The sequence below is a fragment of the Dermacentor silvarum genome, chromosome 5 (assembly GCF_013339745.2).
Source record: "Dermacentor silvarum isolate Dsil-2018 chromosome 5, BIME_Dsil_1.4, whole genome shotgun sequence".
Lineage (NCBI taxonomy): Eukaryota > Metazoa > Arthropoda > Arachnida > Ixodida > Ixodidae > Dermacentor > Dermacentor silvarum.
This window is the reverse complement of record NC_051158.1, coordinates 10,515,586-10,541,571: the sequence shown is the minus strand read 5'-3', so window position 1 is coordinate 10,541,571 and position 25,986 is coordinate 10,515,586.

The following is a 25,986-nucleotide window of genomic DNA, read 5'->3' as shown; positions in this document are numbered from 1 at the left end:
CAACAATGCCGCTCTCTTCGAGAAATGTTGTTAACGCTTTTAGAGCGCTCTTTTGCAAGGCCGTTGTTGACCAAGGGCCCAAAAGTTTCCTTCAACTGAAAGGTCTGCGGTCTAATGCCAATAAAGTTGATTTAAGTCGGCGTCTTGGTGTGTCGTGATGTGGACAATCTAAAAGGAGGTGATATACATCTTCATCTACAAATCCACAATCACATTCGGGGGTTTCCGCAGGGCCAATTCTATGTAAGAAATGTTTTGTGTAGGCAGTGCCTAGTCGTAATCGATGAATAAGGGTTTCCATATTTCTGTCTAATGACAACGGAAATTTGAATTCAATAAGCGGATCAATATGGTATAAATCAGAGCTCTTCGAATTCTGGTCAAACCACGTATTTCTACATATTTTAAAAGATGTTGCCCTTATGATGCAGCGTAATTCATTCTTTGATATTGGGAGCGAAATTGCATCATCTTTGAGGTGTGCTTGTCGTGCTGCTTCATCAGCTGCTGTGTTGCCAGGAATGTTACAATGTCCAGGTATCCACTGGAATCTTATTTCATGCTTCTCTTGGCCTGCCTTCGTGAAGTCTCTAAGTGTTTCATATATTATACTATCACTGATTGTTTTTGATTTTGTTCTGCAGAGTGATATAAGTGCCGCCTATGAATCGCTGAAAATTACCCATTTTTGCGCATCTCGTACTGCAGTTATAAATTTCAACGCACATAGGATTGCGAACAGTTCAGCCGTTGTGGACGAAGTCGCACGAGATAACTTAAACGATTCGTGTTTATTGAGGCGCGGTATAGAGCACTGCACGGGCCGATTTTTTCAGCCCGGGCCCGGCCCGGGCCCGTTTTTACGTTGCGCGGCCCGCCCGAGCCCGATCAAAACTTTTATGGGGAGACCCGGGCCCGGCCCAGGCCCGGAAATAATCTACGTTACTCGCCCGGCCCGGCCCACCACCCCCTTACCTTAGGCCCGAGCCCGGCCCGAACCCGACTCGAAACCGGCCCGAACCCGGCCCGAGACCCAAAAATAATGTTTTTCAGAGTTGAGACGCCCGAGAATAACTCGCTGCACGTTACATGCACACCACCAGAAAGCCCGAGCCCGGCCCGGGCCCGCGTCAAAAAACCCGAGCCCGGCCCGGGCCCGGGTCAAAAAGCACACGCCGTGCCCGAGCCCGGCCCGAGCCCGTGAAAAAACTGTTCTACCCGGCCCGGCCCGGCCCACCGGGCTTTCGGGTAAGCCCGAGCCCGTGCAGTGCTCTAGCGCGGTATATAGAATGCTGAAGTTGACGAGGTTGCTGTACTGGAGCCATCTGTATAGACGTGTACGTATCCTGAATACCGCATATAAATCTGCATGATCAAAACCCCCTTCCTTCCTCTTCTAGTGCGCATCATGCTGCGCGGCTAAAGGTGTTTCAGTAGTGAGGGCTAAGCGTATTATGTCACTTTTCAAATCGCATAAATATATCCGATGGGCTCTTTGAAGGGATTTGTCTAGAAGGTGCAGAGCTGCACGCCTATTGTCAGGTAGACTGCTCCCTCCCTGATAGTGAGATTATATTTGGATCATCAAAACAGTGATGCGTTTATTTAGGATTAGCATCGATCCCTTAACAGCAGCCACAATTGTGCCTACAAGTCTGGTAGGTGACAGTGGTCTGCCTTTTCCCGTCCTTCGGCTATTCCTTCTCATATATAAAAGAAGAACGGTTTTAAGGTCCCGGCTCACGCCTCCAGGACAGATCTTTTAGTGCGACTAGCATATTTTGCCTACCTACGACATGATCCTACTATGCCGTATACCCTAACCTAGCCGCCTGCCTGCCCTGTCGTCGTCTTCATACAATCGTCGTCATGCTATTGTCCTCATGTCACACTGTCGTCGCTATACCATCGTCGTCATTTAAGAATCGGCTAGGAGTGTGCAGATAGCAACTTTTGAGACCGAATCGAATATCACCAGAAGCGAATCGAATCGGATGTCGAATATTTCTGGAAAAGTTTTTCAATGATGCGCTGCCATTTTCACAATTGATACTAAACGGTATTCCCATCCTCCTGCTTAGGTACGTCATTACAATGCGCATTATCAAGTGTTATTTATCAAAATGCATGAATGGAGCATTAAGAATAATTAAGTACTTTCGACTTTTCGTGGAGTGCGAATGTTTTAATGTTTGCGTGTGCACGCGTGACACTATGCTTGTTAATTCAGCTCGTAAGCGAATGTTTACAAGTTTTTGCGGCCCATAAAACTACTATTCTTACTTCGTATAGCTACCCGCCGTGGTGGCTCAGTGGTTATGGTGTTGGGCTGCTGAGCACGAGGTCGCGGGATAGAATCCCGGCCATGGCGGCCGCATTTCGATGGGGGCGAAATGCAGAAAACACCCGTGCACTTAGATTTAGGAGCACGTCAAAGTACCCCAGGTAGTCCAAATTAATCCGGAGTCCCCCTCTACGGCGTGCCTCATAATCAGATGGTGATTTTGGCACATAAAACCCCATAATTTAATTAATTAAATTATTTCGTATAGCTGTCTACTAACTTGTTATCGCAATCGATGCTTCGATTTTGGGTGAAACTGCGACTTTTTAAAAAATCTCCTTAATATGGACCAACGGAGTGGTCATTCGGGCCCGCCTTGCTTCAGTGCGATGAGCGTTTCACAGGATCTCCTCGGCTGACGTTCTTTCAATTAACAAGCGGAGGCATGTTTGTGGGATGTGAGGGACGCGGTGCTTCGCCGAAAAAACTTCGCACCGACAGGTACCATCATGGCTACTACGCGTGGGAAAAGGATGGCACAGGCTGGGGGCAGGCGGGTCTGAATAGCTGCGTTACGATTCGTTCCAGCAAGGAAAGCTGTCCAACTTGATGTCTTAACATACTGCTGCATCTGTGCACCATTCCGTGCGATGGGAACATGAACATGCCTGGACATAATCAGAAAAATTCGACGAAACCTCGTCTGGTCAGGTAGCATGTTATCAAAACAATCGGTGTGGGCACGTGACCACACCTTTCTAGGCTACGTAAACGATTGCTTTTGCATTCTGCGCAAGGACGACGTCTACGCATATACAGTGATGTCGTGGGTATATACAGCGCTCATGCCAGCAACGAAGGCTTCTAGAACACGCTGTCCCGCCACTTGAGCGGAACATTGACGGCGCGTGCACGTTTTTGCAGCCGCACTCACTCCGTGGGGCTGAAAACCGCCTTCCGCGCGCGAGCGGCGCATGCGCCGTGATAGCACCAGGACGGAGTGCGCGGATGCACCTCGAGCGTCCGTATAATTGACATCGGAATAAAAGCAAGAAAGAGTGATCAATTCATTCTATGGTTGCACCGAAAGGACCAAGTTGCATAGATGTCATCTGGCCCTAGAAAAGCTGGCGCACGCTTATTTATGTGATAAATAGGAGCAACGTTAAGACAACGAGGACGTAAGCATAAGAGCGCATTGAAAATCCTAGAAAACAGCAGTTTGTTGACTCGAACGTCGGTAATGGAGAGCCGCTGCGACGCGTGAAAGGAAGAGGAGTTTCGATTCGTCGACGCGGAAAGAAGCCGTAATTAAATCGGCAAACAAGAGCGCTTTCCTCAGCTAGGATAGATGACTCCCTTCTTCCGGAGGGAACTGGCTCGCGAGAAAGGTTCCCCGCTTGACTCGGCACCGAAGGTGGAAGTGCGTGGAGAAAGGACGACGCTCTGTTCGGTGAAAGCACCGGGCAGGAACCTGCGTTGGAAAACGGTCGCCGCAGCTGCTAATGTTTGCGAGAGTATGGAGGAGGTGGTCAGTGAGCGTTCGGTGCGCCTTCACCAGGGCGCGCCACAGTTCGGTGCGGAGGGCAAACAAGACAGCGAGCCTGGTAACGTCAGCATTTCATATCCTTTGCCGACGCTGCCAAACCTTTCACTGACATAAAAACATTGCAAAGGGATAGAGAGACAACAGTCAAATTACAAAACAAAAAATAATTGTGTAGTAATAAAGTACGGCGGAGCGGGTCACTTCTGATTCATTGTAACACGCTCACTACCTTTAACCAAAGCAGGGTAAGCGAGCGTTCTGGCATAGCGCCCCCATCGGTTCGGGAATCGAACCTGTCCCCTCGAGCAGTTCAGCAACAGAACAGCGACTGAGCCGCCGCTGTGGCTATGACGTTGCGCGGCTGATGCTCACTGGTTCGATCGCGGCGGCCTCGTTTCGATGGGCGCGAAAGGCGACAACGCTCATGTGCCTAGATTTAGGCGCGCCTTAAAGAACCCCGGGTAGTCAGAATAATCCGGAGCCTATCCACTATACGACGAACCTCAAAATCAGAGCGTGGTTTCGGCATGTAGGATACCAGAACTTAATGGACATTTTCGGAAAGTCACGTGCGCCACTAGTGGCAACCAGAGGAACCCGGATGAAAGCGCGCCGGCTCCGCTGTCGTCTGTTACCGCCATATGTGGACGTTGTGAAATGCGCAAGCGACATCAAGCGTTTTCTTGCTGTTTTAGACCAGCAACTGCTGTGCAAGCTTCTTGAATTTTTCTCATGTTTACAAATATTCGCCCATCGCGCTTCAGAGCTCGAAAAATCACTTAAGTCAGCACTTATTTACGTTGGTGGTTACTGGGAGGACCTTCGGCATGGGTCTTAAACAGGTGCCTGTGTTTTTTCCTTAGCATCGTAGAAAAAAAAAAAAAAAAAAATCGGGGTAGCTTGCACTAGTGGCGCAAGGCTAAAGACACAGCGGAGCTGATCGATTCCTAGCTGGTCCTGGCTATACGAAGTGATGCTAAGTTATACGAAGTAATGCCAAGTGATGACAACATAAGAAGCCAACAAACAGTGACACCAAGGACAACATAGGGGAAATTACTTAAAGAAATGATAAATTAATGAAAATGGATGAAAAAACAACTGTCCGCGGGTGGGGAACAATCCCACGTCATCGCATTACGCGTGCAATGCTCTTACCATTGAGCTACCGCAGAGCTATTTCTTCATCCAATTTCTGGGGTATTTATGTTTTACAACTAGAACTAACCATGGGAGTGTTAGCCAGCGCCACCACTCACAAACCTAGGAGGCAGATGTAGAACATCTTTTCTGCCGCAGGTGCCACGAGTACGTCATCTTTTTGGGTGAAGGCAACTGGTCAATAAACCCACATATGCTACCTGAAGGCATCAATGTTGCCGGATTCGAGCCCTCGTTATGTAATGAACAAGAAGAAAGGGAACCGAGGGGCCCGATTTTTATTGGTCATATCATAAGAAGCCAAGAAACAGTAACACCAAGGACAACATAGGGGAAATTACTTGTACTTACTAATTGAATTAAATCCTTGGTGTCACTGTTTGTGACACCAGGCGATATTAACGTGCCCCCAATGCACAGAACACCAGTGCTCGTACATTTAGCCTTATCGAAATGCGGCCGCCGCGGCCGGTATTCAATCCCGCGACCTCGTGCTTAGCAGCGCCACACCATAGCCACCGCGGTGGGTAGGAAGTAACATTACAGGCATGTTTCAGACATTACCATCTGCGAGGAGTGTAGACAAGGAGAAATTCGCGGTCTTTTTCTTGAAAAACCTGACAAATAATTGCAGAAAGATTTATGTGTCTAAATAATGTCTAAATCACCCCGGCTACGTCACTTCCGTTATCTGCAATAATGCAGAGCATGAGCTTCGAGATTTGCTTCCAATAATTGCTCGGAGGCGCATCTGAGAGGTGAGGACGAAGACAAATTCGCAGTTTTTTGACAAATTAATCAAGTAACGACGCCAGGTGTTACAATGAATGATCGAGCCTATAAAATGCGATCTTTCTAGAACATTTCAACAAAAGCAGCTGCGGTAAGCGCAAAATCGTTTCCCTACGATTGTATGCGCTCCATAATGGCTGATCTAATCTTCAACGCAATATATATATATATATATATATATATATATATATATATGTGTGTGTGTGTGTGTGTGTGTGTGTGTGTGTGTGTGTGTGTGTGTGTGTGTGTGTGTGTGTGTGTGTGTGTGTGTGTGTGTGTGTGTGTGTGTGTGTGTGTGTGTGTGTGTGTGTGTGTGTGTGTGTGTGTAGTGTTGTGAGATCAGTTAGCACAAACGAAGGCCCCAGGATCTGATATTATGATAAAGCGGATGGCGCTAGATCTCAGGTACGGCCCGTCGTAGATTGAGACTGCCAGAGCGCGCGGGTGGGGGGGGGGGGGGGGGGTGTTCACATTCAACAACGGCTGTCTGCGATTCTCACTTTTCCCACAAATACACCGTGTACGCTTCACCGCATTACACTACAATGATGCTATACGAAGTCTGTTAGAAAGGAATCCGACCTTTGGCCGAAGAAGAAAATAAACCGGCATAAGTGGAACGTTGGAAACCTAATCACCCTCAAAGTACTCTCCTTAGGACTCCACGCACTTCTCCCAGCGGTGCAGCCATTGTTGGAAGCATTCGGAGAAGGCTTCTTTCGGAATGGAGTTTAGCTCAGCAGTCGTTGCAGCCATAATGTCCTCTCTTGTCTGAAATCGCGCTCCTTTGAATTGCCTCTTGATTTTGGGAAATAGCCAGAAGTCGCAGGGGGCCATATCAGGAGAGTAAGGAGCCTGTTGAACTACAGGAGTCTTGTTTTTCGCCAAAAAATTCTGAATAAAATTCGAGGAATGTGCAGGAGCATTGTCGTGATGGATGCGTCAATTTCTTGTTGGCCACAACTCCGGTCTCTTGAGCCGCACAGCATCACGTAGGCGACGGAGGACATCCCTGTTGTACTCTTCGCTGATTGTTTGACCCCGTGGTGCGTACTCGTGGCGTACCACACCGCGGGAGCAAAAAAGCAGTCAGCATCACTTTGACGTTGCTGCGCATTTGGTGGGCCTTCTTTGGTCTTGGTGACGTGGAATGCTTCCAGTGTGACGACTGGGATTTGATTTCCGGGTCGCACCTTTACACCGAAGACTCCCAGCCAGTGATTATGGTGATCATGAAGTCGGGGTCACTGTTTGTGGACTCCAGCACGTCCTGTGAGACTTCGACAGGAAGTTGCTTTAGCTCCACCGTGAGCAGCTTCGGCACGAATTTCACCGCAACTCCCTTCATGGCCAAATCTTCGGTCATGATGGAATCTGCAGAAAAAGTGCTGATGTCCACCTCTTCCGCAATTTCTCGGATAGTCACACGACGGTCCCGCATCACCACAGCGTTCACTTCGGCAATGACCTGGTCATTTCGGCATGTTGATGGCCGACCGGAGCGTGCATCGCTCTCCACCGATGTGCGGCCGTCTTTAAACCGGTTGTACCACTCCTTAATGTGTGTGCTGCCCATAGCATCGTCACCGAAAGCCGTCTGAATCTTCCGAATGGTTTGCACTTGATTGTCGCACAGTTTACGGCAATATTTGGTGCACTAGCGCTGCTCCAGTCACTCCGCCATTTTCCTTGCAATAAAAAAAAAAAAAAAAGAAACTGACGAGAGCACTGCGTACTACCTCACTAAAACGCTCCGTCCCAGCGACTGACTCTATCGGCCGGTGGGAAAAAATTTGCGCATGCGCACGAAGGTTCAAGGTCGGCTGATGCAAGTGCGCTTGTTTCATATCCATCAAGTGTTTGCAAAAAAGAAAAAAAAAAGAAATAAGGGCGGATACTTTTCAAAGGTCAGACCTCGTATACGCCCCTTGCCACGACATCTCTTTTGTGAAGCTCTTGTTGTTGTTGTGGCCTATCAAATATTTCGCGGGTACACAGTACCTTGGTTCCGCAGTATGCACACTAGCAGCTCGCAACCGACAAGCACGATAGGTAAGTCAAAACTTCGAAGGAGGCGAAAAATTTGCATGACTCCTTCACATTTGCATTGATGGCAGCTGCCCGGCGCACTCTCTCGCCAAAAGACGCCACCAGTGGAAAACACTGCGCTGCCTCTTTCTGAAAACGTCCATTCGAACAGCGACTGAACTGCCGCGGCGGTTTATAAAGACAAATCGATCACCATTGATCGCCAAGTTGACCACAGTTAGCCGCAGTTTGGAAATGAATTCCGGAGATGTTTGCACAGTGGATCTGTCTGGGCTCTTGCTTTTGTACAAGCCCTTTATCGAAATGATGAATCCAGGCTAAAGGCACTAGACTGAGACATAAGTTATTCGCCCGTTGTTGACCTCGCAATAACACGTGTATTATTGACGTTAAGTATTCTAGAGGTTGCGGATGGGAGAAAATAATGCTGAATTTATTCGAAGCACGGTTCTCAAGATGAGAGAAAAGCTAAGGGAAGGAGGTTAACAACATCCGGTTCCGGCCAACTACTTTCGGTTTGCTGCCCTGCGTTGGTCACTCAAGGTGTTACAAAAAGAGAGGGCCGCATTATTCAATTCAGCATAGCGCGCCCATGTTTCGCAGGAACTTTTTTTTTCGCTGTATCTTCTCTGCCACGGATTTTTGGCGCTGATCGTAAAGGCTGTTTAAGAACGAGAGGGAAATCATAGTTACCCGTTCATAACGTATCAAGTTGATTTACGATACTTTCAAATTGTCCTTTTAACAATATATTGGAATACCTTATACCTTTCTTCCTGCTGCGGCGTCCACGTCAGATCATTTTCCTTTGATACCATAGTTGCATGATCCTGTGAGGCGACATATATGTGAAGCAGCACAATGTCATTCTACCATGACTGAGTCGCCAAAAAGAAGGAGCGTAATGAAGGTTGTGAATGAATGAATCTCATATTGCGAAGTCTGTTGCCTCGGCCTATGATGTAGAGTTAAAGAGAAATTGGGGCTGGAGAGAGAAGATAGAAAGGAAGGAAGTTGCTTAAGTCAGATAGCGACCATATGTAAACGTTGCGATATGTAAATAACGTATCTGTTACGAACGCTTACTAAAGAAAGCAAAAAAAAAGGGGGTTTACAATATAAAATCTGCCTGACTGAGGCCATGGCAAACGAACGGAGTCACGAATAAATGTTCATGAAAAACGAGGGGTTCCTCTTTGTTTTTCTAGACTTGCTGCACTAATTATTTTAGAAATTTCACCCACGAGGAAAGAGTAGTGGGTAATTGATGTGCGAGGGTTCCTTTCCAGATAAAAAATTAACATTTTAATTATTGCTCATTCTGAAAAAATATAAGGGTTCAGAAAATGCTGAAATTAATTTAGAGAGGTGATGACCCAGTTTTTATAATAACGACATGAATCGGAGAACAGTTTTTCCCGCGGCTTTATTATTCAGCAGCGCTTTTAATCAACAGAATCGGAAACCAGTTGGAAGCGTTAATTAAAACGCCTCACTGCAAAGCGCTGGCGAAGACAGAGAGAAAGAATGCAAGGAGAGCAAAGGCAGGGATGTCAACCATACGCTGAGGGACATTACAGTTACAGTGAAGCAGACATGAATAGATTAGAAAAATTGGAAAAAAAAATACACAGCGCAAAAAAGACAGGGACACGAGAGAGCGACATGCACACAGCGCTGACTTGCAACAGCGCTGTGTGCGTGTCGCTCTCTCATGTCCCTGTCTTTTTTGCGCTGTGTTTTTTTTTTCCCAATGAATCACCAACACGCCCAAGCTTCCACGCTAAATGGCTTCAGTAATAGATTAAACACAGTGAACACACAGCAGGACTACAATCGGTTACTGAGGTAGGCGTTGTTCAAGAAGTGCGGCAGCACACGAATAACTTCCTGTGTCATCGACGGATGTGGCCAGGGTGCAAAAAGTTTCGCTTCAGAAAATGGTCTAGAGTCTGACCGGATTAGTGGCTGTGTGTAAAGCGGGCAAGATAAGGTGTACGTAGGCGGCAATTAGAGACGCTTGGAGAACACCAGAAAGCTGGAGTCATCCTGCGAGCAAGCAGTGTTCTCTCACAGTTTTCATCCTCGCCAGTTTTAGTTGAAAGTCTGTGTGCTTTAGTTGTAAGACTGGGAAGAGAGAGAGGGAGAGAAACGGAAGATAAGAGGGAGGTTAATCAGACGAGCGTCCGGTTTGCTACCCTTCACTGGGGGAAGGGGACATAAGGGTGAAAAAAATAGAAAGATAACACAGTTTCGTGCCTTTAAATGTGGATTTCCAGCGGAATCGTTACCGACACTGCCACATCGACCCGAAAGCTTACTGTAAAATGTACCGTTCCCTTCGTCCATAGCATGATTGTTAATTTATCTTAATTGAAATATCGTCTGCTCGTATCTATTGCAACGGAAAGCAGATTTGACGCTCTGAAGAGCTGCTCCTCAGTCAGAAAACACAACCGATTTCTCTGCTGTTTAGTCACTGACATCATTACCAGCCTATTATGAGCAGAAATTTGGGCTGGTTGGTTGTAACTGAACTTAGACATCGTAACAAGCGCTGATGGACGGGAACACAAAGAAGACAAGTAGACAGGACGGGCGCTAGACATCAACTGAAGGTTTAATGACATAAGCAGCAGCATATATACCACCGAAGAAAAAACAAAAAATTCATCAGGCAGAATTTATCAGCGAAAGGAATTGAAGTTTCGTTTTAAATACGTTTTTTCTTTTGCCTGCAAGGCTGAAAAAATACGTTTTTTCATTGGCGGGGGGTGGAAATTTGGCAGATCACTGTCGGCGGTGCACTGCTGCCTCACGCAGGTCTGACTTTGAGGGCACACGTATCCTGCGCAGCTTCTCGACACTGCAAGCAAGGGAGATCTTTGAAGCCCTGTGTATCAGTACCGAAGCTAATAAATGTGTCAGCGCACCTTCACTGGCCTTGCAGGCAAAATAAAAAAACGTATTTAAAGTGAAACTTGAATTCCTTTCGCTGATAAATTCTGCCTGATGGATTTTTGTTTTTTTCTGCGGTGGTATATATGCTGCTGTTTGTGTCATTAAACCTTCAGTTGATGTCTAGCGTCCGTCCAGTCTACTTGTCTTCTTTGTGTTCCCGTCCATCAGCGCTTGTTACGATGTCTAAGTTGACCATTCCCAGCGGCACGAAGGGCCGCAATTTCAGCCGTCGTGGACGTCCTTATCTGTGGCACCTTGAATTTCATTGTGACCCGTTTTGTTGTGTAATGAGAACAGCGGCGGCTGAGCTAGCATGTGATGTCGAAGCATCGGTCTAATTATGGATTCGGCCTTCGTATATTTCGTGAGCTTCAGCTGCTTCAAACCTACTGACGAATTATCGGCTTTCTTAGTGATTCCTGGAATATACAGTTATGCTTAAGGCTGTTGAAGGTACCAAAGGGGAAATAAGGTTTTGTCAGTGGTGCATACGTCGATGGCATACTCTCGTGGGGAGAGGAGAACAGGCGTGAAAACGTGGCTTGTGCCAGCACAGACGCCAAGCGATGGTCGGGAATCCTTGAAAGATAGCGAATGTATACTCTTAGGCTGCGACGGGAGTTGGAGGCAGATAGTATCTGGTGATGGCGATTGTTGCTGATGGTTTGGTCCTTGGAGATCAACTAAAAAACTGTTCGTGACCAGGGCGTGACATGCTCTCCAGAGTGCGAATATTGCTGTGGCATGTATTTGACAAGACTGGCAGACTGTAACGTAGGAGTTCCTGAAACAGTGCTTTGTACAGCTGCAACACGGATTGCACAGGTGTACCCGATGTTCTCGGAGAACATGGGGTATTAATTTAACACCTGAGCATTAACCGAAAGCTTCTTCAAATAGAGGCAGTGGGGGCTCCATTAGAGGTTGCGGTCAATGACGAGGACAAGAAAGCGGCGCGTCTTAACATGACGCGCAGCTTATACGACGCAGATCCGGATACTACGACATAGGCTTGCATGTAATTGCGACCACCGCGGGTTCTTAGTAGACACTGAGGCCTTGTGCTTGGAGATAGCGGCTGCTGCTTGCTGAAGCCTTGCCCGCTCCTTAGGTCGAGTCACCGCATGTCACTGGCGTATGTGGACAGATGAACTGCCTGTGGTAAGCATTCAGCAAGTCCTACGATTGTCGAGGTTGAACAATAGGAGGCTAAACGCACCACCCTGCTGGACTCCCGGCAAATGTAATGTGCTGAAGTTGGGCCATCCTCAGTGTAGGAAAAAGCACCTAATAGTTACATAGTCACGTAGCTATTCACAAAAGGCGACCGCCAACTCCAACACACTTCGGTGAGCTCAGATAGGATGACATCATGGACATCGTTGTCGTATGCGCCTATGACATCCAGCAAGAGCGCTAATGATAGACGCTTGTTTTCTTCTTCTTTTTTTGGAGGGGGGGGGGGGGGGCGATTTTGGAAGCAGCTAACTGCCACACACATAAGTAGGACAGTGAGCGGTCTCCGTTAATGCCAACATCAAAGCCACCCTTCCTCTGCTTTAGGCCTACGCGAACATCACTCGCAGCTTAATGTTGTGGAAGAATTCAAAAGGGTAGAATTATGGACCAGTTGTTGGTAAATATTTGGCTACGATGAAATGCGATAGACGGGACAAAGGTAGGCGAGACAGACGGCACAAGTGCTACTAACAACTGTGAACGTTTATGGGAAAATTTCGCTGCAGCAGGGCAATGCGCGCATGCTCCCACGACACTCTGCAACCAGCAACAAAAAGAGCAGGCGCTAAAAACAAGGCGATACAGCAAAAATTGCATACAACGCGTGCACATTCTCCTCACAAAACGTGATAATTGGGAAGATTGCTGTCCACTGTCGACTGCGCACAACTGCAGTACGGAGGCATAAAAAATGAGACAGATGTGAATGAACCAACTTAGCTGTGGCTACCCACGAACCGCGCTTCTTTGCTTAAATGTGCCCCCGAAGCCACGCTAACACCCGTATCGGATCCAGGGTCCAGATTCGTAAAGCTTTTCTTTAGTAAGTTCCCTTTGCCATTGGCTGGCCGCCTTGGCTAATGATATGTCTGGCATCTGGATTGGCCAAAATTCTTTCTTACGAAAAATTGTAGCGTAAGAAGTTTTTGTGAATTCCGGCCCAGAATGTTTCAGGATCCGTGCTTGGCGGAAGATTTCTGCGCATGGATTGCACGCGCTGTGGTCACCATCGGTAACGCAGCTCTGACAATTGTCCCTGAGGCACGCGTATCAGGGACGAACATGATATTTTTACTCGATGTACTATGCACTCGACTCTGCATTGGTGACCTGCAGGCATTCGTCGTCACCGGAAGCAGATGGCACCACGTGCGCAATCCTCTGCCCCCTGAAAAAAGCTGCATGTGGTCAGATGCTCAGTTACAACAGTCAGTCTTGGAACTACGGTGTCGTTATTCAACGATGGAAACTGAGCCGCACGATCCCCATTCTAAAATCTGGGAAGTCTCTGCCGGACTTATCGTCCTTTCACCTGATCGCAGTTTTCAGCTACGTAGGCAAATTGATTGAAAGGCTGATTTTTTCTCGCATTGAATAGCATCTCGAACGCTTCCACATATACCCTGGCGCCACGGAGGGCTTTTAGCGAGGGCCTTCGGTGAAATTTATTCGCATTAAAAATAGGCCGGAACTCACTGAGTGAGCAGTTTGTTTTTGCTCATTTTGCTCAGTGTTTTCTATACAAGTACACTTACTTTTATATTGCATTCTCTAGGTGCGTGCTTTTTTGTACGTACGTGCTATGTAACTTCATCTTCAGAGCAATATTCGTTTTCTAGTGAATAAAACAACTATAACGTGAATCTTGATGTGACAGGATAGTCAGTTTTGCTCAAAGAGCATTCATAATGCATTTCCCTATTTGCTGCCATTTAGAACCGTGCTTGGCTTACACGCATAGGTAATTTATTTATTTTTTCATGCACAACATCCGCTGCGCTCTGGCAGCGGTGGTGTCGTTCTGCTGCCGCGGTAGCAGCATCGATTCCCGTTCGTGGCTCTCATTCTGATGGATGCAAGAAAACGCTCGTGTTCTTAGGTATCAGTGGGCAGTTATGAATCCCAACTGGTCGAAATTATTACGCAGGCACCAGCAGAATGCAAGGTGAAAAACAACCACCAATGCGTGATTTTCAATAAGAATTGCAGCACCTGCAAAAGTCATACAGTACGACATCTTGTCCGGTGGCATTATACATTCACAAGACCAAACTTCATTACCATTCCTTATTTTTTTTAAACGTGGCGTAGAATACTGACGCTCATTCACCAGCCGCCGTGATTTAGGTTTGGTGCGTCATTTAGAGGCACATCAAAATGCATTGAAGTTAGGCCGATTATACTTCTACAGCATTGTGTCCGTCGTGCCATGTCTGGGGCTTGAAAAGGCGTAGAGGGCACGAGAAAGAAGAATAGGCGGAGACGCCATCTTGAAGTTTTCACGCGAGTTCCCGATGATGTCATCGATGTTCAGATGTTCTGCTGGGGTCGCTGCATTGCCCCGTATTCGAAATAAGCAAAAACTTCACCTCGAAACTTTTCAGAAGCATTTTGTAGTCAAAATCAGCCCGCATATTAGCTGCCGCTTGGCATGTGACATCGTCGCACTGACGTCATCAATTTAGCTGCTTAGCTACAAAATTCGAAAGAAGGCATTTTCACCTTTACTTTCTGCGAAAATATATAGCCTTCGTTGTTTTTCAAGCGGAGCTTGTATTGCCTCACAAGTGTTGGTGCCGTTGTAGGTGTGACCGCAAAAAATCTCACTCTCAAGCCGCGCGAAAAGAAAAATTGCTCGTCGGGCTGCGGATTCGAAACACTGACCTCCGGGTTGCGAGACCACCACGCCAACCAATTCATTTGATCATACGCTCCCTTAAAAGCGGGCTTTTATATGCACAAGTGGTCGGCACGCGCTCGTGCCACTGCTCCCGCGTTCGTAGTCGTCGTCTGCTTCCACAGCTGGCTGCGTTGCCGCTAATCATTCCAGCGTAGAATTTCACTTCTGTCGTCGCAATGGGGATGCCGCGTTTAAGGGGATATGAGCCATTCAATGTCTTATGTAACGGAGAGATTTAATTTTGAAGAAATTTCATGGAAATACATCCAGAATGAACGCGCTCGGGAAAGGCCTCATCGTCGACGAGCCGATTCTAGCGTGAGCTAGGGCCTCCGAAGCCCAGGCGATACGTCATCGAAGAGCCGCGGACCCCCAGTTGAGGGAGCGCGATGTTGAGGCCACATGTCAGCGTCGTCTAGCTCTCAAGGAACCCGACAAAGGTGTTGTACGCATCGGCAAAGCTAGCGCCAACTTCCCCGGTGTGACGGCCAGGTTTCAACGTGAGTTTCTCAACCGAAATTTTGGAGCTAGTTGCAGTGCGTGTGACCGGTTGTGGTTCGAACACAACGTGGTACTTGTCAGTGCAATTTGTTCGGAGGAACACCGAAGAAACACACGACAAGCTTCGCTCACTCCCATTTCCTCGACAGGAGAAGGGCTACTAATTTTCATTTTTTATATTTTTGCTAAGAACCTCAAATAAAGATTACAAAGAAAACTATAAGTGCAAATTTGTTTGGTGTTTCACCCAAGTATCCTACAGAAGTTGCTCGTCTGCTTCAGATGAATGCCGTACATTAAGCGAATAACGCGGAGCTTTTCACTCGTTCTGCTTGCTGCGCGCCTTCTCGGCTCTCATCCCTGCACTGTCGCCCGCAGAAGTGCACTCGTCTGGAGAGGACGTTCTATTGAGGCGACTCACAGCCTCCGTGTTGTCCTCTAGGCTCAGGCGAACGCAACCGGAGCGGCTCAGACAAGCGACTCGAGTACGGGGCCGAAACGGTGAAAAGGATGGCCGGATCAAGGAAGCAGGAAGCGGCAGCGGGGGGTTGGGCGATGTGATACGCAGCGTATCGGGCACCCTCTCCGAGACCTTCCGGTTTGCTTCCTCCGCCATCCCCCTCTCCTTCCTTTCTTCTCTAGTTTCTTTTACTCATTCGCTTGGTTCGCAAGGCAGCTCGTTCGACCACTCGCTCGCAGCGGTACCATGTCCTGTCCCTCCTAGCTTGATGGTGCACTTTTTACGAACTCTCCGTGAAGCGGGAGAAAGTGGGCGAGAAAGAAGAAAGAAGTCTTGGCCTTTCTCTCCATGCGTAGCGTGACTAATTCTATACTAAATTACACTGCCCCCGTCATCATTTCACGAATCTCATCGCGGACACGCGAGTCCATGGCTCACGTTACGCGCACCAGAGCAGATGCTCAGGACGAATGACTTTCAGGGATAGTTTCAGGGATACCTTCACTTTTGCGTGACGTAGCGTATAGCTTCAATGGAGAGGCGGGAATCCCGTGAATGACCAAGGACTACGGGAGCGAGAGATCACGCTCAGGGCAGTACGTTTTCTTGTTTTTGTTTTTCTATTTAGTAACAGCCGCCTTCGATGGCGGAGTCAATCACTGTCCGCCGAAATTGATATTACAGAAACATATCGATTGAGAGCACGGTGCCTGATGACACCTGTAGACAATGCTTTATGGTCAACTGTTGCGGCCGTCATCTGTTAAACGCTTCCCCCCCACGTGGGACAAGCCTTGTGCTTCGGTTTTTACACGTCGTCTGCCAAAACCATCTGCTTTTTCTCATGTATGTATCGTCCACTAGGTACCAGGGTCACGGGCTTACCAGTTGAATCTTATCTTGCAGCCAGACAGTTTGGACTAAGCCACTCTATTCTTATGTGAATAGAGTGACAAGAATTCGAGATCACCAGTCATCCTCTAGAGTCCTGTGAAGGAGTACGTTTAATTAGGCCAATTAGTGACAGGGGAACCTGATTATGAGAAGGAAATTTTCAGAAGAATGAAATTGGGTTGGAGTGCATACGGAAGGCATCACCAAATCGTCACTGGGAGCATACCAATGTCGTTGAAAAGAAAAGCGTGCAATCATTGCATTCTACCAGTGCTAACACACGGGGCAGAAACTTGGAGGATAACAAAGAAGCTCGAGAACAAGTTAAGAACCGCACAAAGAGCGATGGAACGAAACATGCTAGGCCTAACGTTAAGAGACAGGAAGAGATTGGTGTGGATCAGAGAACAAACGGGGATAACTGATATTCTAGTTGACATTAGGAGAAAAAAGTGGAACTGAGCAGGCCATGTAATGCGTAGGATGGATAACCGGTGGACCGTTGCGGTTACAGAATGGATACCAAGAGAAGGCAAGCGCAGTCGAGGACGGCAGAAAACTAGGTGGGGTGATGAAGTGAGGAAATTTGCAGGTGCAAGTTAGAATCAGCTAAAAAAATGTGAGTTAGCGAGTGTAAGCATGTGTGTGTGCGAGTGAGATAGATAGATAGATAGATAGATAGATAGATAGATAGATAGATAGATAGATAGATAGATAGATAGATAGATAGATAGATAGATAGATAGATAGATAGATAGATAGATAGATAGATAGATAGATAGATAGATAGATAGATAGATAGATAGATAGGCTCAAAGCGCCTGAGCTAGGGGACTTTTTTCTTGGATATCTTTTTCTCTTTTCAGTATGCTTACCTCAGTAATGTATTTGTGGTTTCGTGATTGCAAAATAGGCCTGTAGCCCCGCTTTCCTACATTTAAAATAAAACAGGCACTAAAGCAAGCGGAAGGTGGGGTATTTTTTTCCCCGAAGAATTGTGTGGTCTTGGGGAAACACTAAGCACTTCCCACTGCATACAAACACCATCTTTCCCGCAGGGCATCAAGTAGTCTGCTCCAATTTATTCTTGTTTATAGCGGCGGTGCTGAGCGCGGTAGCGAAATTTACCCGCTCGAGAAACAGGGAATGTGCTTGCAAGAAGACTGAAGAGGGGCTTTTCTCTGGCCTCATACTCTGCACCGGCGAACAGAAACAAGAAATGACAGGAGCGGTGATGAAGAAGTGTGTATACACCACCTTGCGACATCTGTCAAGGCGTCTGTCCAGGCCTGCGAAATGGCTAGAGATGACCGTGTATCTGAAGTATCTGACCGTATATCTCAAGCTTGGACCCCAAACAATGAAACTCGTGACCGTGGTCGGTCGTCGACGTGCTCAGTTGAAGAGGCCAGCTTCTTGACGTTCTCTCCTGTGCACTGAAAAAGCGAAAAATGCGTGCGCAAGCGTCTCAGGCACTGAACGATGACGAGTCGAGGAGCGCTCGCAAACACTGGCGTTTCTCTCGTCCCTAATTTGTATAATATACATTAAGCTGCATAGACCTTTTATAAAAATATACGTTAGCTGTCCTTAGTTGTAAAACTAATGAGAAAGCTGCCAATATCACAACACAGGTTTGACCGTTTTCATATAATCCGCATCAGTAATTAAGGTCAGACATGGCGGAGTAGAAATATAGTGGAGTAGAAAAACGACACGACTCGTCGAATGTTTCAATAGGATGTACAACAAATTTATTTATTTATTTTTATTCTTATTTAGGGTATACTGCAGTATGAAGACCAAGCAGGTGGGCGTACAAATACAAAGGTCCAAGGTGAAATAGGAAAACACCTGACGCCAAGGTTCGTCATTGGGCAAAGGGCACAGCCACCTTTTCTTCTGAATAAAAAAGAGCTACATCAAATGCAATGTCAATCTTTGCGCTTTACTTAATGTGCAGAAAACAGCCAAAGATAAAAAGTGGGTACGTATTGTGTAAAGATGATGTAATGTAAACCAATTTTGAGCATTACCCAAGCTCTTTCCCATCTGGGCTCAAGCGCGCCCGATGACGGGGCATTTATGCCTTTTAGTACGTGTCGCACTTCCTGTCAGAAATACTACATGAAATCGGCGCACCATATTTGTGAAGGGCGCCGCTTTACTTTCTCTATGCATGATATTTTTCTGCGTGCCTCGCACGTGCACATGTTATCAGTGGAAAATGCATATTACTCCCATGTGAAAATTCAATAAAGCGGACAGAATTCAAGCCACAAGGGGAACTACCCCACAATACCCAAAACATCCTCTGCGTGATGCTTTTCGTAGTGACCACTTGGAACAAAACATAAAAAAAAATTCTGTGCCAATTTAGCGGTAAATGCGAGACAAGTGCGTTACCAGCACGTCCCACCTCTTTGAGGTCCCGGATATATGGTCTAAACCACGTTCACCTCGTCACAAAGCGTTGTTCAGGAACTCATCGGCAAACGTCCTGCCTCTTCGAGAAGGGAAGTGCCACTGTCCGGAGCAGACCACCATCAGTTGCACTATGTACGGGGTAAGGGTACAGGCGCAGCAAGGGTAAAAGCAGAATAATTCAGGCTGGTGCTCGCAAACAAGTATGCTGCTTTAGAGCAGGAAGATGAAGACCACATAGAGGTAATGAATGAAACCGTAACCAGGCTGATCTCAGAAGCAGCAATTGAAGTGGCAGGTAAGGCACCAAGGCAACCAGTAGGTAAGCTCTCACAAGTAACAAAGGACCTAATAAAGAAACGACAAAACATGGAAATCTCAAACTCGAGAAATCAGATAGAATTCGCTGAACTGTCAAAACTGATCAATAAGAAGAAAGTAAGGGATATTCGAAATTATAAAGCGGGAAAGATTCGGGAAGCCGTAAAATATGGACGCAGCATGAAATCAGTGAGAAGAAAGCATAGGACAAGGCAAAATGTATGCACTGAAGGATAAGCAGGGTAATATCATCAGCAATTTCGATGACATAGTATAAGCAAGGGAAGAATTTTATACTGACCTGTGCAGTACCCAGAGCAGCCAAGCTACTTTCATTCGAAGTAGGGGTGAACAGAATACAGAGGCTCCTTCTATAACTAGCGATGAAGTTAGAAGGGCGTTGCAAGGCATGACCGGGGGAAAAGCTGCTGGAGAAGATGGAATAACAATCTATTTAATCAAAGGTGGAGGAGATATCATGCTTGAAAAGCTTGCGGCCCTTTATACGTAATGCCTCACGACTTAATGTGTACCAGAGAGCTGGAAGAACGTCAACATTACACTATTCCATAAGAAGGGAGACGTTAAGGAACTGAAGAATTATAGACCCATTAGCTTGCTTTCAGTATTGTATAAAATATTCACCAAGACAACTTCCAATAGAGTCAGGGCAACACTTGACATAAGTCAACCAAGAGACCAGGCTGGCTTCAGGAAGGGGTATTCTACGATGGATCATATCCATGTCATCAATCAGGTAAATGAGAAATCTGCGGATTACAATCAACCTCTCTATTGGCTTTCATACATTATGAAAAGGCATTTGATTCAGTAGAGATACCAGTAGTCTTAGAGGCATTGCGTAATCAAGGAATACAGGAGGCATACGTGAATATTTTGGCACATATCTACAAAGATTCCACAGCTACCCTGGTTCTCCGCAAGAAAAGTATAAAGTTACCTATCAAGAAAGGGGTCAGGCAAGGAGACATAATCTCGCCAATCCTATTCACTACAAGCTTAGAAAAAGTATTCAAGCTCTTAGACTGGGAAGACTTGGGAGTGAGGATCAACGGCGATTATCTCAGCAACCTTCAATTTGCAGATGACGTTGTCCTATTCAGCAACAATGGGGACGAATTACAGCAAATGATTGAGGACCTTAAGCGAGAATGTGTAAGAGTGGGGTTCAAGATTAATATGCATCAGACAAATATGATGTTCAATAGCCTGGCAAGGGAACAAGAATTCGGGATAACCAGTCAGCCTCTAGAGTCTCTAAAGGAGTACGTTAATCTAGGTCAATTACTCACAGGGACCCTGATCATGAGAAGGAAATTTACAGAATAAAATTGGGTTAGAGTGCATACGGCAGGCATTGCCAAATCCTGAGTGGGAGCTTACCAATGTCATTGAAAAGAAAGGTGTCCAATCATTGCATTCTACCGGTGCTAACATACGGGGCAGAAACTTGGAGGTTAACAAAGAAGCTCGAGAACAAGTTAAGGACTGCACAAAGAGGGGTGGAACGAAAAATGTTAGGCCTAACGTTAAGTGACAGGAAGAGAGCGGTGTCGATCAGAGAGCAAACGGGGATAGCCGATGTTCTAGTTGACATTAAGAGGAAAAAATGGAGCTGGGTAGGCCATGTAATGCGTAGGTTGGATAACCGGTGGACTATTAGAGTTACAGAATTAGAGTTACAGCCGCTAAGCCTCCGCGGCGGGTAACCCAGAAATGACCACCCCGTATACGCACAAGCTCTTCCAAGCTCTCCCACCCCCTCTCTACTTCTGCACTTGACCGGCTTCCCACACTTCACACACATGTTTCTGCCACTTTGACACCTGTCACACACCCCATGAACGAGGCGCTAACGCCGGGCAAAATTCCAAAGCCGACCTTTCAGCTTCCGAAAATAACCCCACGAAAGCGAGGACAATTCATGACGGGCCCAGTGATGCCACGGCTGCTGATTTATCAGTAGATCTACGAATTTTTCAAATTTTCTGCTGATTCAGTCATAAAGCGCTTGGATCTACTGATTTTCTTGCTTTTCTACAGAAGCGAAAGCAAAAGCTGCTACTTTTTCAGTACAGAGTTTATATTAATGTGATGCCACCTAGCGAGCAAAAAAAAAAAAAAAAAAAAAAAAACGCCGGTATGGCTTCGAGGTTAACATACATTCTCGCGTTTCCAGACTCTCAAACGTGGCGCTACCTCTGTCTTTGAGCAAAGTGAGGAAAAGGTGAGGTAGTGAATTTGTGAAAGTGGGTGCACTACCGTACCCCACAACTATGAAACCACAGCAATGAAACCAACACTATCGAACCAGAACCAATGACTCTTTTCATGCGGCGCTTCGAGCGCCTACTCTGTTCTGTAGAAGAATAGGACCCCACTTACTTACGTTATTAGTTTATTTGCGTGAGCTATAAGGGATTCCTGTTTTCTTATTTCTGGATCATCATCGTCCACTGCAGCACGGAGGCCTCTCCCAGTGATCTCCAATTACCCCTGTCTGGAAGATACTATACTCTCAAGCTTTCAGGTACTAACTACCATCTGACGCCTTTGAAAAGGCCATCGGAGGACTTCACCGTTTTTAAATTTGTACTTGAGAACGGCTCTCTAGATCCCCGGGTGTTTCAAAACTATCGCCAAGAATCTCTGGGTCGATTTTGTACTATTTCTTAGAAGCTACAATACTACAACAGAGTGCTAATATAAGCGATGAATTCGTGGGCTCCTCAACTGAGTGCAAAAATTGAAATTAAAAATCTACTGATTTCTACAGATTTTTCGCGTGAAAATCTACTACTATTTTTTTATGTGTCGTGGCAATTACGGGCCCTCTGGTGCGCCAGCGAACTCCGGTTGTGGTCCAAAGACCGAGTTAGAGCCCAGAGTTGTCAAAACACAACAAAATATACTCTTCAAATAAGGCAGTTACATACACAGAGAGAGAGAGCAAGCGAGAGAGGAAAGGCAGGCAGGTTAACCAGAACATACACAGATACACATTTCGGCTAGGTACATCACAATGCAATTCAGATAGGTGTTAATAAAGCTCGTGAAAATAATTAACAACAAGCACTAAGAGTTCAACAAGTACAGAACAGAATGAATAGGAGTACAAAGTGTCCACTCGTATTGACCCGTGCTGGTCTTGAGCGAGACGTTCTCGGCGTAGCTCTAGGCAAATCTCGAAGAAGGAACTTCTTCCGGAAATACAGACGCTCGAGGAACTCGTCGGTTAGCTTGCCGAGGAATTCCCTTCTTCCGCGGACGGTCAGTCTTCACGTCATATCTCTTCAGAAGGGGGATCAGACCGGCGCGGTCTGATCCCCCTTCTGATTCCCGCACGGCGCTTTTATTGCCTTCACCGGCGTTTCTGGAACTTCCTGACGGAGTCGTGCTCCTATAACAGGAACAAAGCCTGGGAATCTTCTACACATTTCTCGCGTTTTCGGCCGCGGCCGCCGAAGTCTTCGAGGTGGGTGGTGACTCATCCGTTGGCGCACGCTCGGGCTGTCGCTCGCCTTCTCTCCCTCTACTCACAGATTGTCAGGGCCTGAGATGGTGTTTCGACGCGCGCCCTCTCTCTCCTCTCTCTGGATACCGTAACCTTCGCGCATCTTGTCGAAGTTTCTAGACTACGTTGATCGCGTCAGCTGTCTGCAGCGTATGCGCTCTCTCTCATCTACCGAAGCTGCCGCGGGGTCCACGTGCTCCTTGGCGGATGCGCAGCGCGCGCTTGAATTATGCGCACCTTTGTGACAACAAAATCAATGCTAACACACTAAAAAACAGCAAAATCTGCCTCGCAGGTAGTATACAGTACTAGGGTGCAGGTCGACAAGAGGGTCATGACGGCAGAAGAATGCGGCTTGAATCAAGCAAGTGTCTACAAACTTTGAGGAGAAATAGAGTAAGCTTTCAATATTGAGCAAACCAAGTGTTCTTCGCCCTTGGTGGGCAGTGAACCGAGATGGCCCTGGCCATCTCCCGGGCTCGCTTCACCATTGCTAACTGGCCCTCGGAATCTGGGCTTGACAGCTGGGCCTTCCATTTCTTTTCGGTAGTTACGTTCTCTAGCTGGGTTCTTGTTGCTTCTCGACACTCCCACACCATGTGGTGTAAGGTGCTGGGGACGTTGCCGGATTTTTAATAATGGTGACGCTTACGGTGCCGGAGACAAATGTGCATTTCTAATTGGTGTTCTCATTTTCACGGGTGTTTACGAAAATACATGATGGTAGCGAGCGATCAAAAGTCGTAAGCTTAATGGAAGCTGAGTATGTTATAGAAATAACAAGTAACGAAGCCCAAATAAAGCTCCAGAATTTATAAGGTCCAAGGGTGTCTCATAACTCCTGGCTTGAGTAAGTACAGCACCAAGGCTTTCGTGGCTTAGACTGAGTTTCCATTTCGGTTCGGGGGCCCTAAATATTTGTTTTGAATGTCTCGAAAGCATAAACCAATGAGATAGACAAGCTTAGTTATGTTCACAGCCGTCAAAATTTTTTGTATCTTTGTTTTCTGTCTATTATTGATGGAAAATACGATAACACGACGCGCCCGAATTAACAACGATATATCTGCCTACCGTCAAGCTATTCAACCGGTATCCTTGCGGAGGACTGACGCAGGACCTCACAGACATCCACCGCACTATAAAGAATTGCGTAACGAATCAATGCCGAATATTGCTATAATGACGTACGAAAGTCAAGCGGCACTTGCCCTATCTAAGTAAAATGACTTACAACCAAACGTTCAAATACTATTCACAGCCGCAGAAGTTTCACCTAGTCAGAATCAAACTGGGAAACGGCAATAAAAATATAATTAAAAAAATGTGCACGAACAATTGACGATGATTGTCAATGCAGCCAATTGCCATATTCTTCTAGACAGCTATTTACTTCATTAAATGAATGATTTGCTTGAATATGTACATTTGGTACGATAAGAATACATAGGTAACTTTTGTTAAAATGCGTAATTTTGTTGAGATTAGAGCCGTTAACCAGCACGTCTGCAGCGGTACGTAGTATACGTGGCTATAACATACTACCCAATTCATGATATGCGTGTTGTGTCCAGCGGCGCGAACGCCGGCGTGGAAGGCACCTGACATTCTCCAGTCCCGTCATGGAGCCTTTGGCAGCTGCCTGCAGCCACGGGGCAAAGGGCGGCCGGGGTAGAGCTGTTGTACCACATCGCCTAGAAACGATGACCCCAAAGCTGACCCGGGACACCGAGGGCGGCTCACGGGTGTTCGATGACGAACGCGACTCCGTGGCGCGCGCGTCCTTAGCATCGTCGTCTTCGCACCGGCGGTTGATGTCGAACCACCAACCCCGAAAACGAGCGAAAGGGGCAAAGAAAGAAAGCTATTCGCTTTCAAAGCGAAGCACGACCAGCTGCTTAACAATAAACCAGTATCAGAAAATTTGGAACGTCGTGAGGCAAGTCTTTTGAGACAACAGAGACCCCGCAAATGCGGTGCAAAGTTTTTTTTTTCCTGTTCGGAACACCATCAGCTATCGAGCGCACGCTGGCTCGGCCAGCGTTGCCGAGCTCTGAAGGCGATCGTTCCCCAAGAGAACCCCAGAAAATCCCTAGGCGGCCAGAAAGTCCTTAGGTCGCCAGAAAGTCCCCAGCCGCCTTTTTTCTCCCCTCACTCACTCGGATCCATACTCCGTTTCTGACATCAGGTGCTATGCTGTGGAAGCTGCGCAAGAAGCGCGGTGACGAAAATTTATCACTCCGCGTGTTCCGTCCATGCTTCGCTGGGCGACAACGGCGTTTGCTCGCGCGAGCGCGCACGTGAGGCTACCGCGACGGGCTGCTAATAAAAAATCCACCCCCCCCCCCTAAAAAAAAAAAAGCAACGAAAAACAAATTGATCTAAAACAACGCATTAGTAGCCTTATACGACAGTTTGTTTCTTTCTAAGGATTAAATATTTTTTCGTTCAATACTGAGCGTATATAAAGGATAGTTTCGCACAATTGTGATCAAGAACATAGAACTATTTTTAAGTGCGGACGCAGCCCATGCAAGAAGTATCTCTAGCCTCCACACCGTTGCACCTGATGTCTGGAACAGAGTACACTTCCACGGGAAGATCAGGCGGTTTTAAAATGGCGAAAGCCGCAGGGAGAATTCTAAACTTAACAACGCTGTGCGCTCTAAATGAAATCGAGATCTTATTTTATGTGGGAGCGGCTGTTATCAATAGGGGAAGCTGCCTTGCTGAGGAAATGTATTCTTAGCAGGATAAATTATCGATATCATATGGGTTGCACGAATACTATAAAAAAGCGATACTCGATGACTAACCCGAGGACGTGTACACAGCTTAATTCATTAACAATATTGCTTTTCAAGTCTTTCAGAAATCTTTTTATAGTTTGACAAGGTTTCTTTCCCTTCAAGTTAACAGTTGCATCTTCACAAAAGGACATCATATTTTTACTCAGTGTTGTACGCACAGTGCATTAGCGATGACTAAATGAATAAGGCGTCAATTATATTATAATGTGCACGATAAAATGAAATGCTTTGATTTCGCGAAATCATCCGGCGAAATTGCCCCGTAAAAGGGTGCCCTTTAAATTTTGTGAGAACGTGACACTATTGTCCGATATTTAGAGTAGATA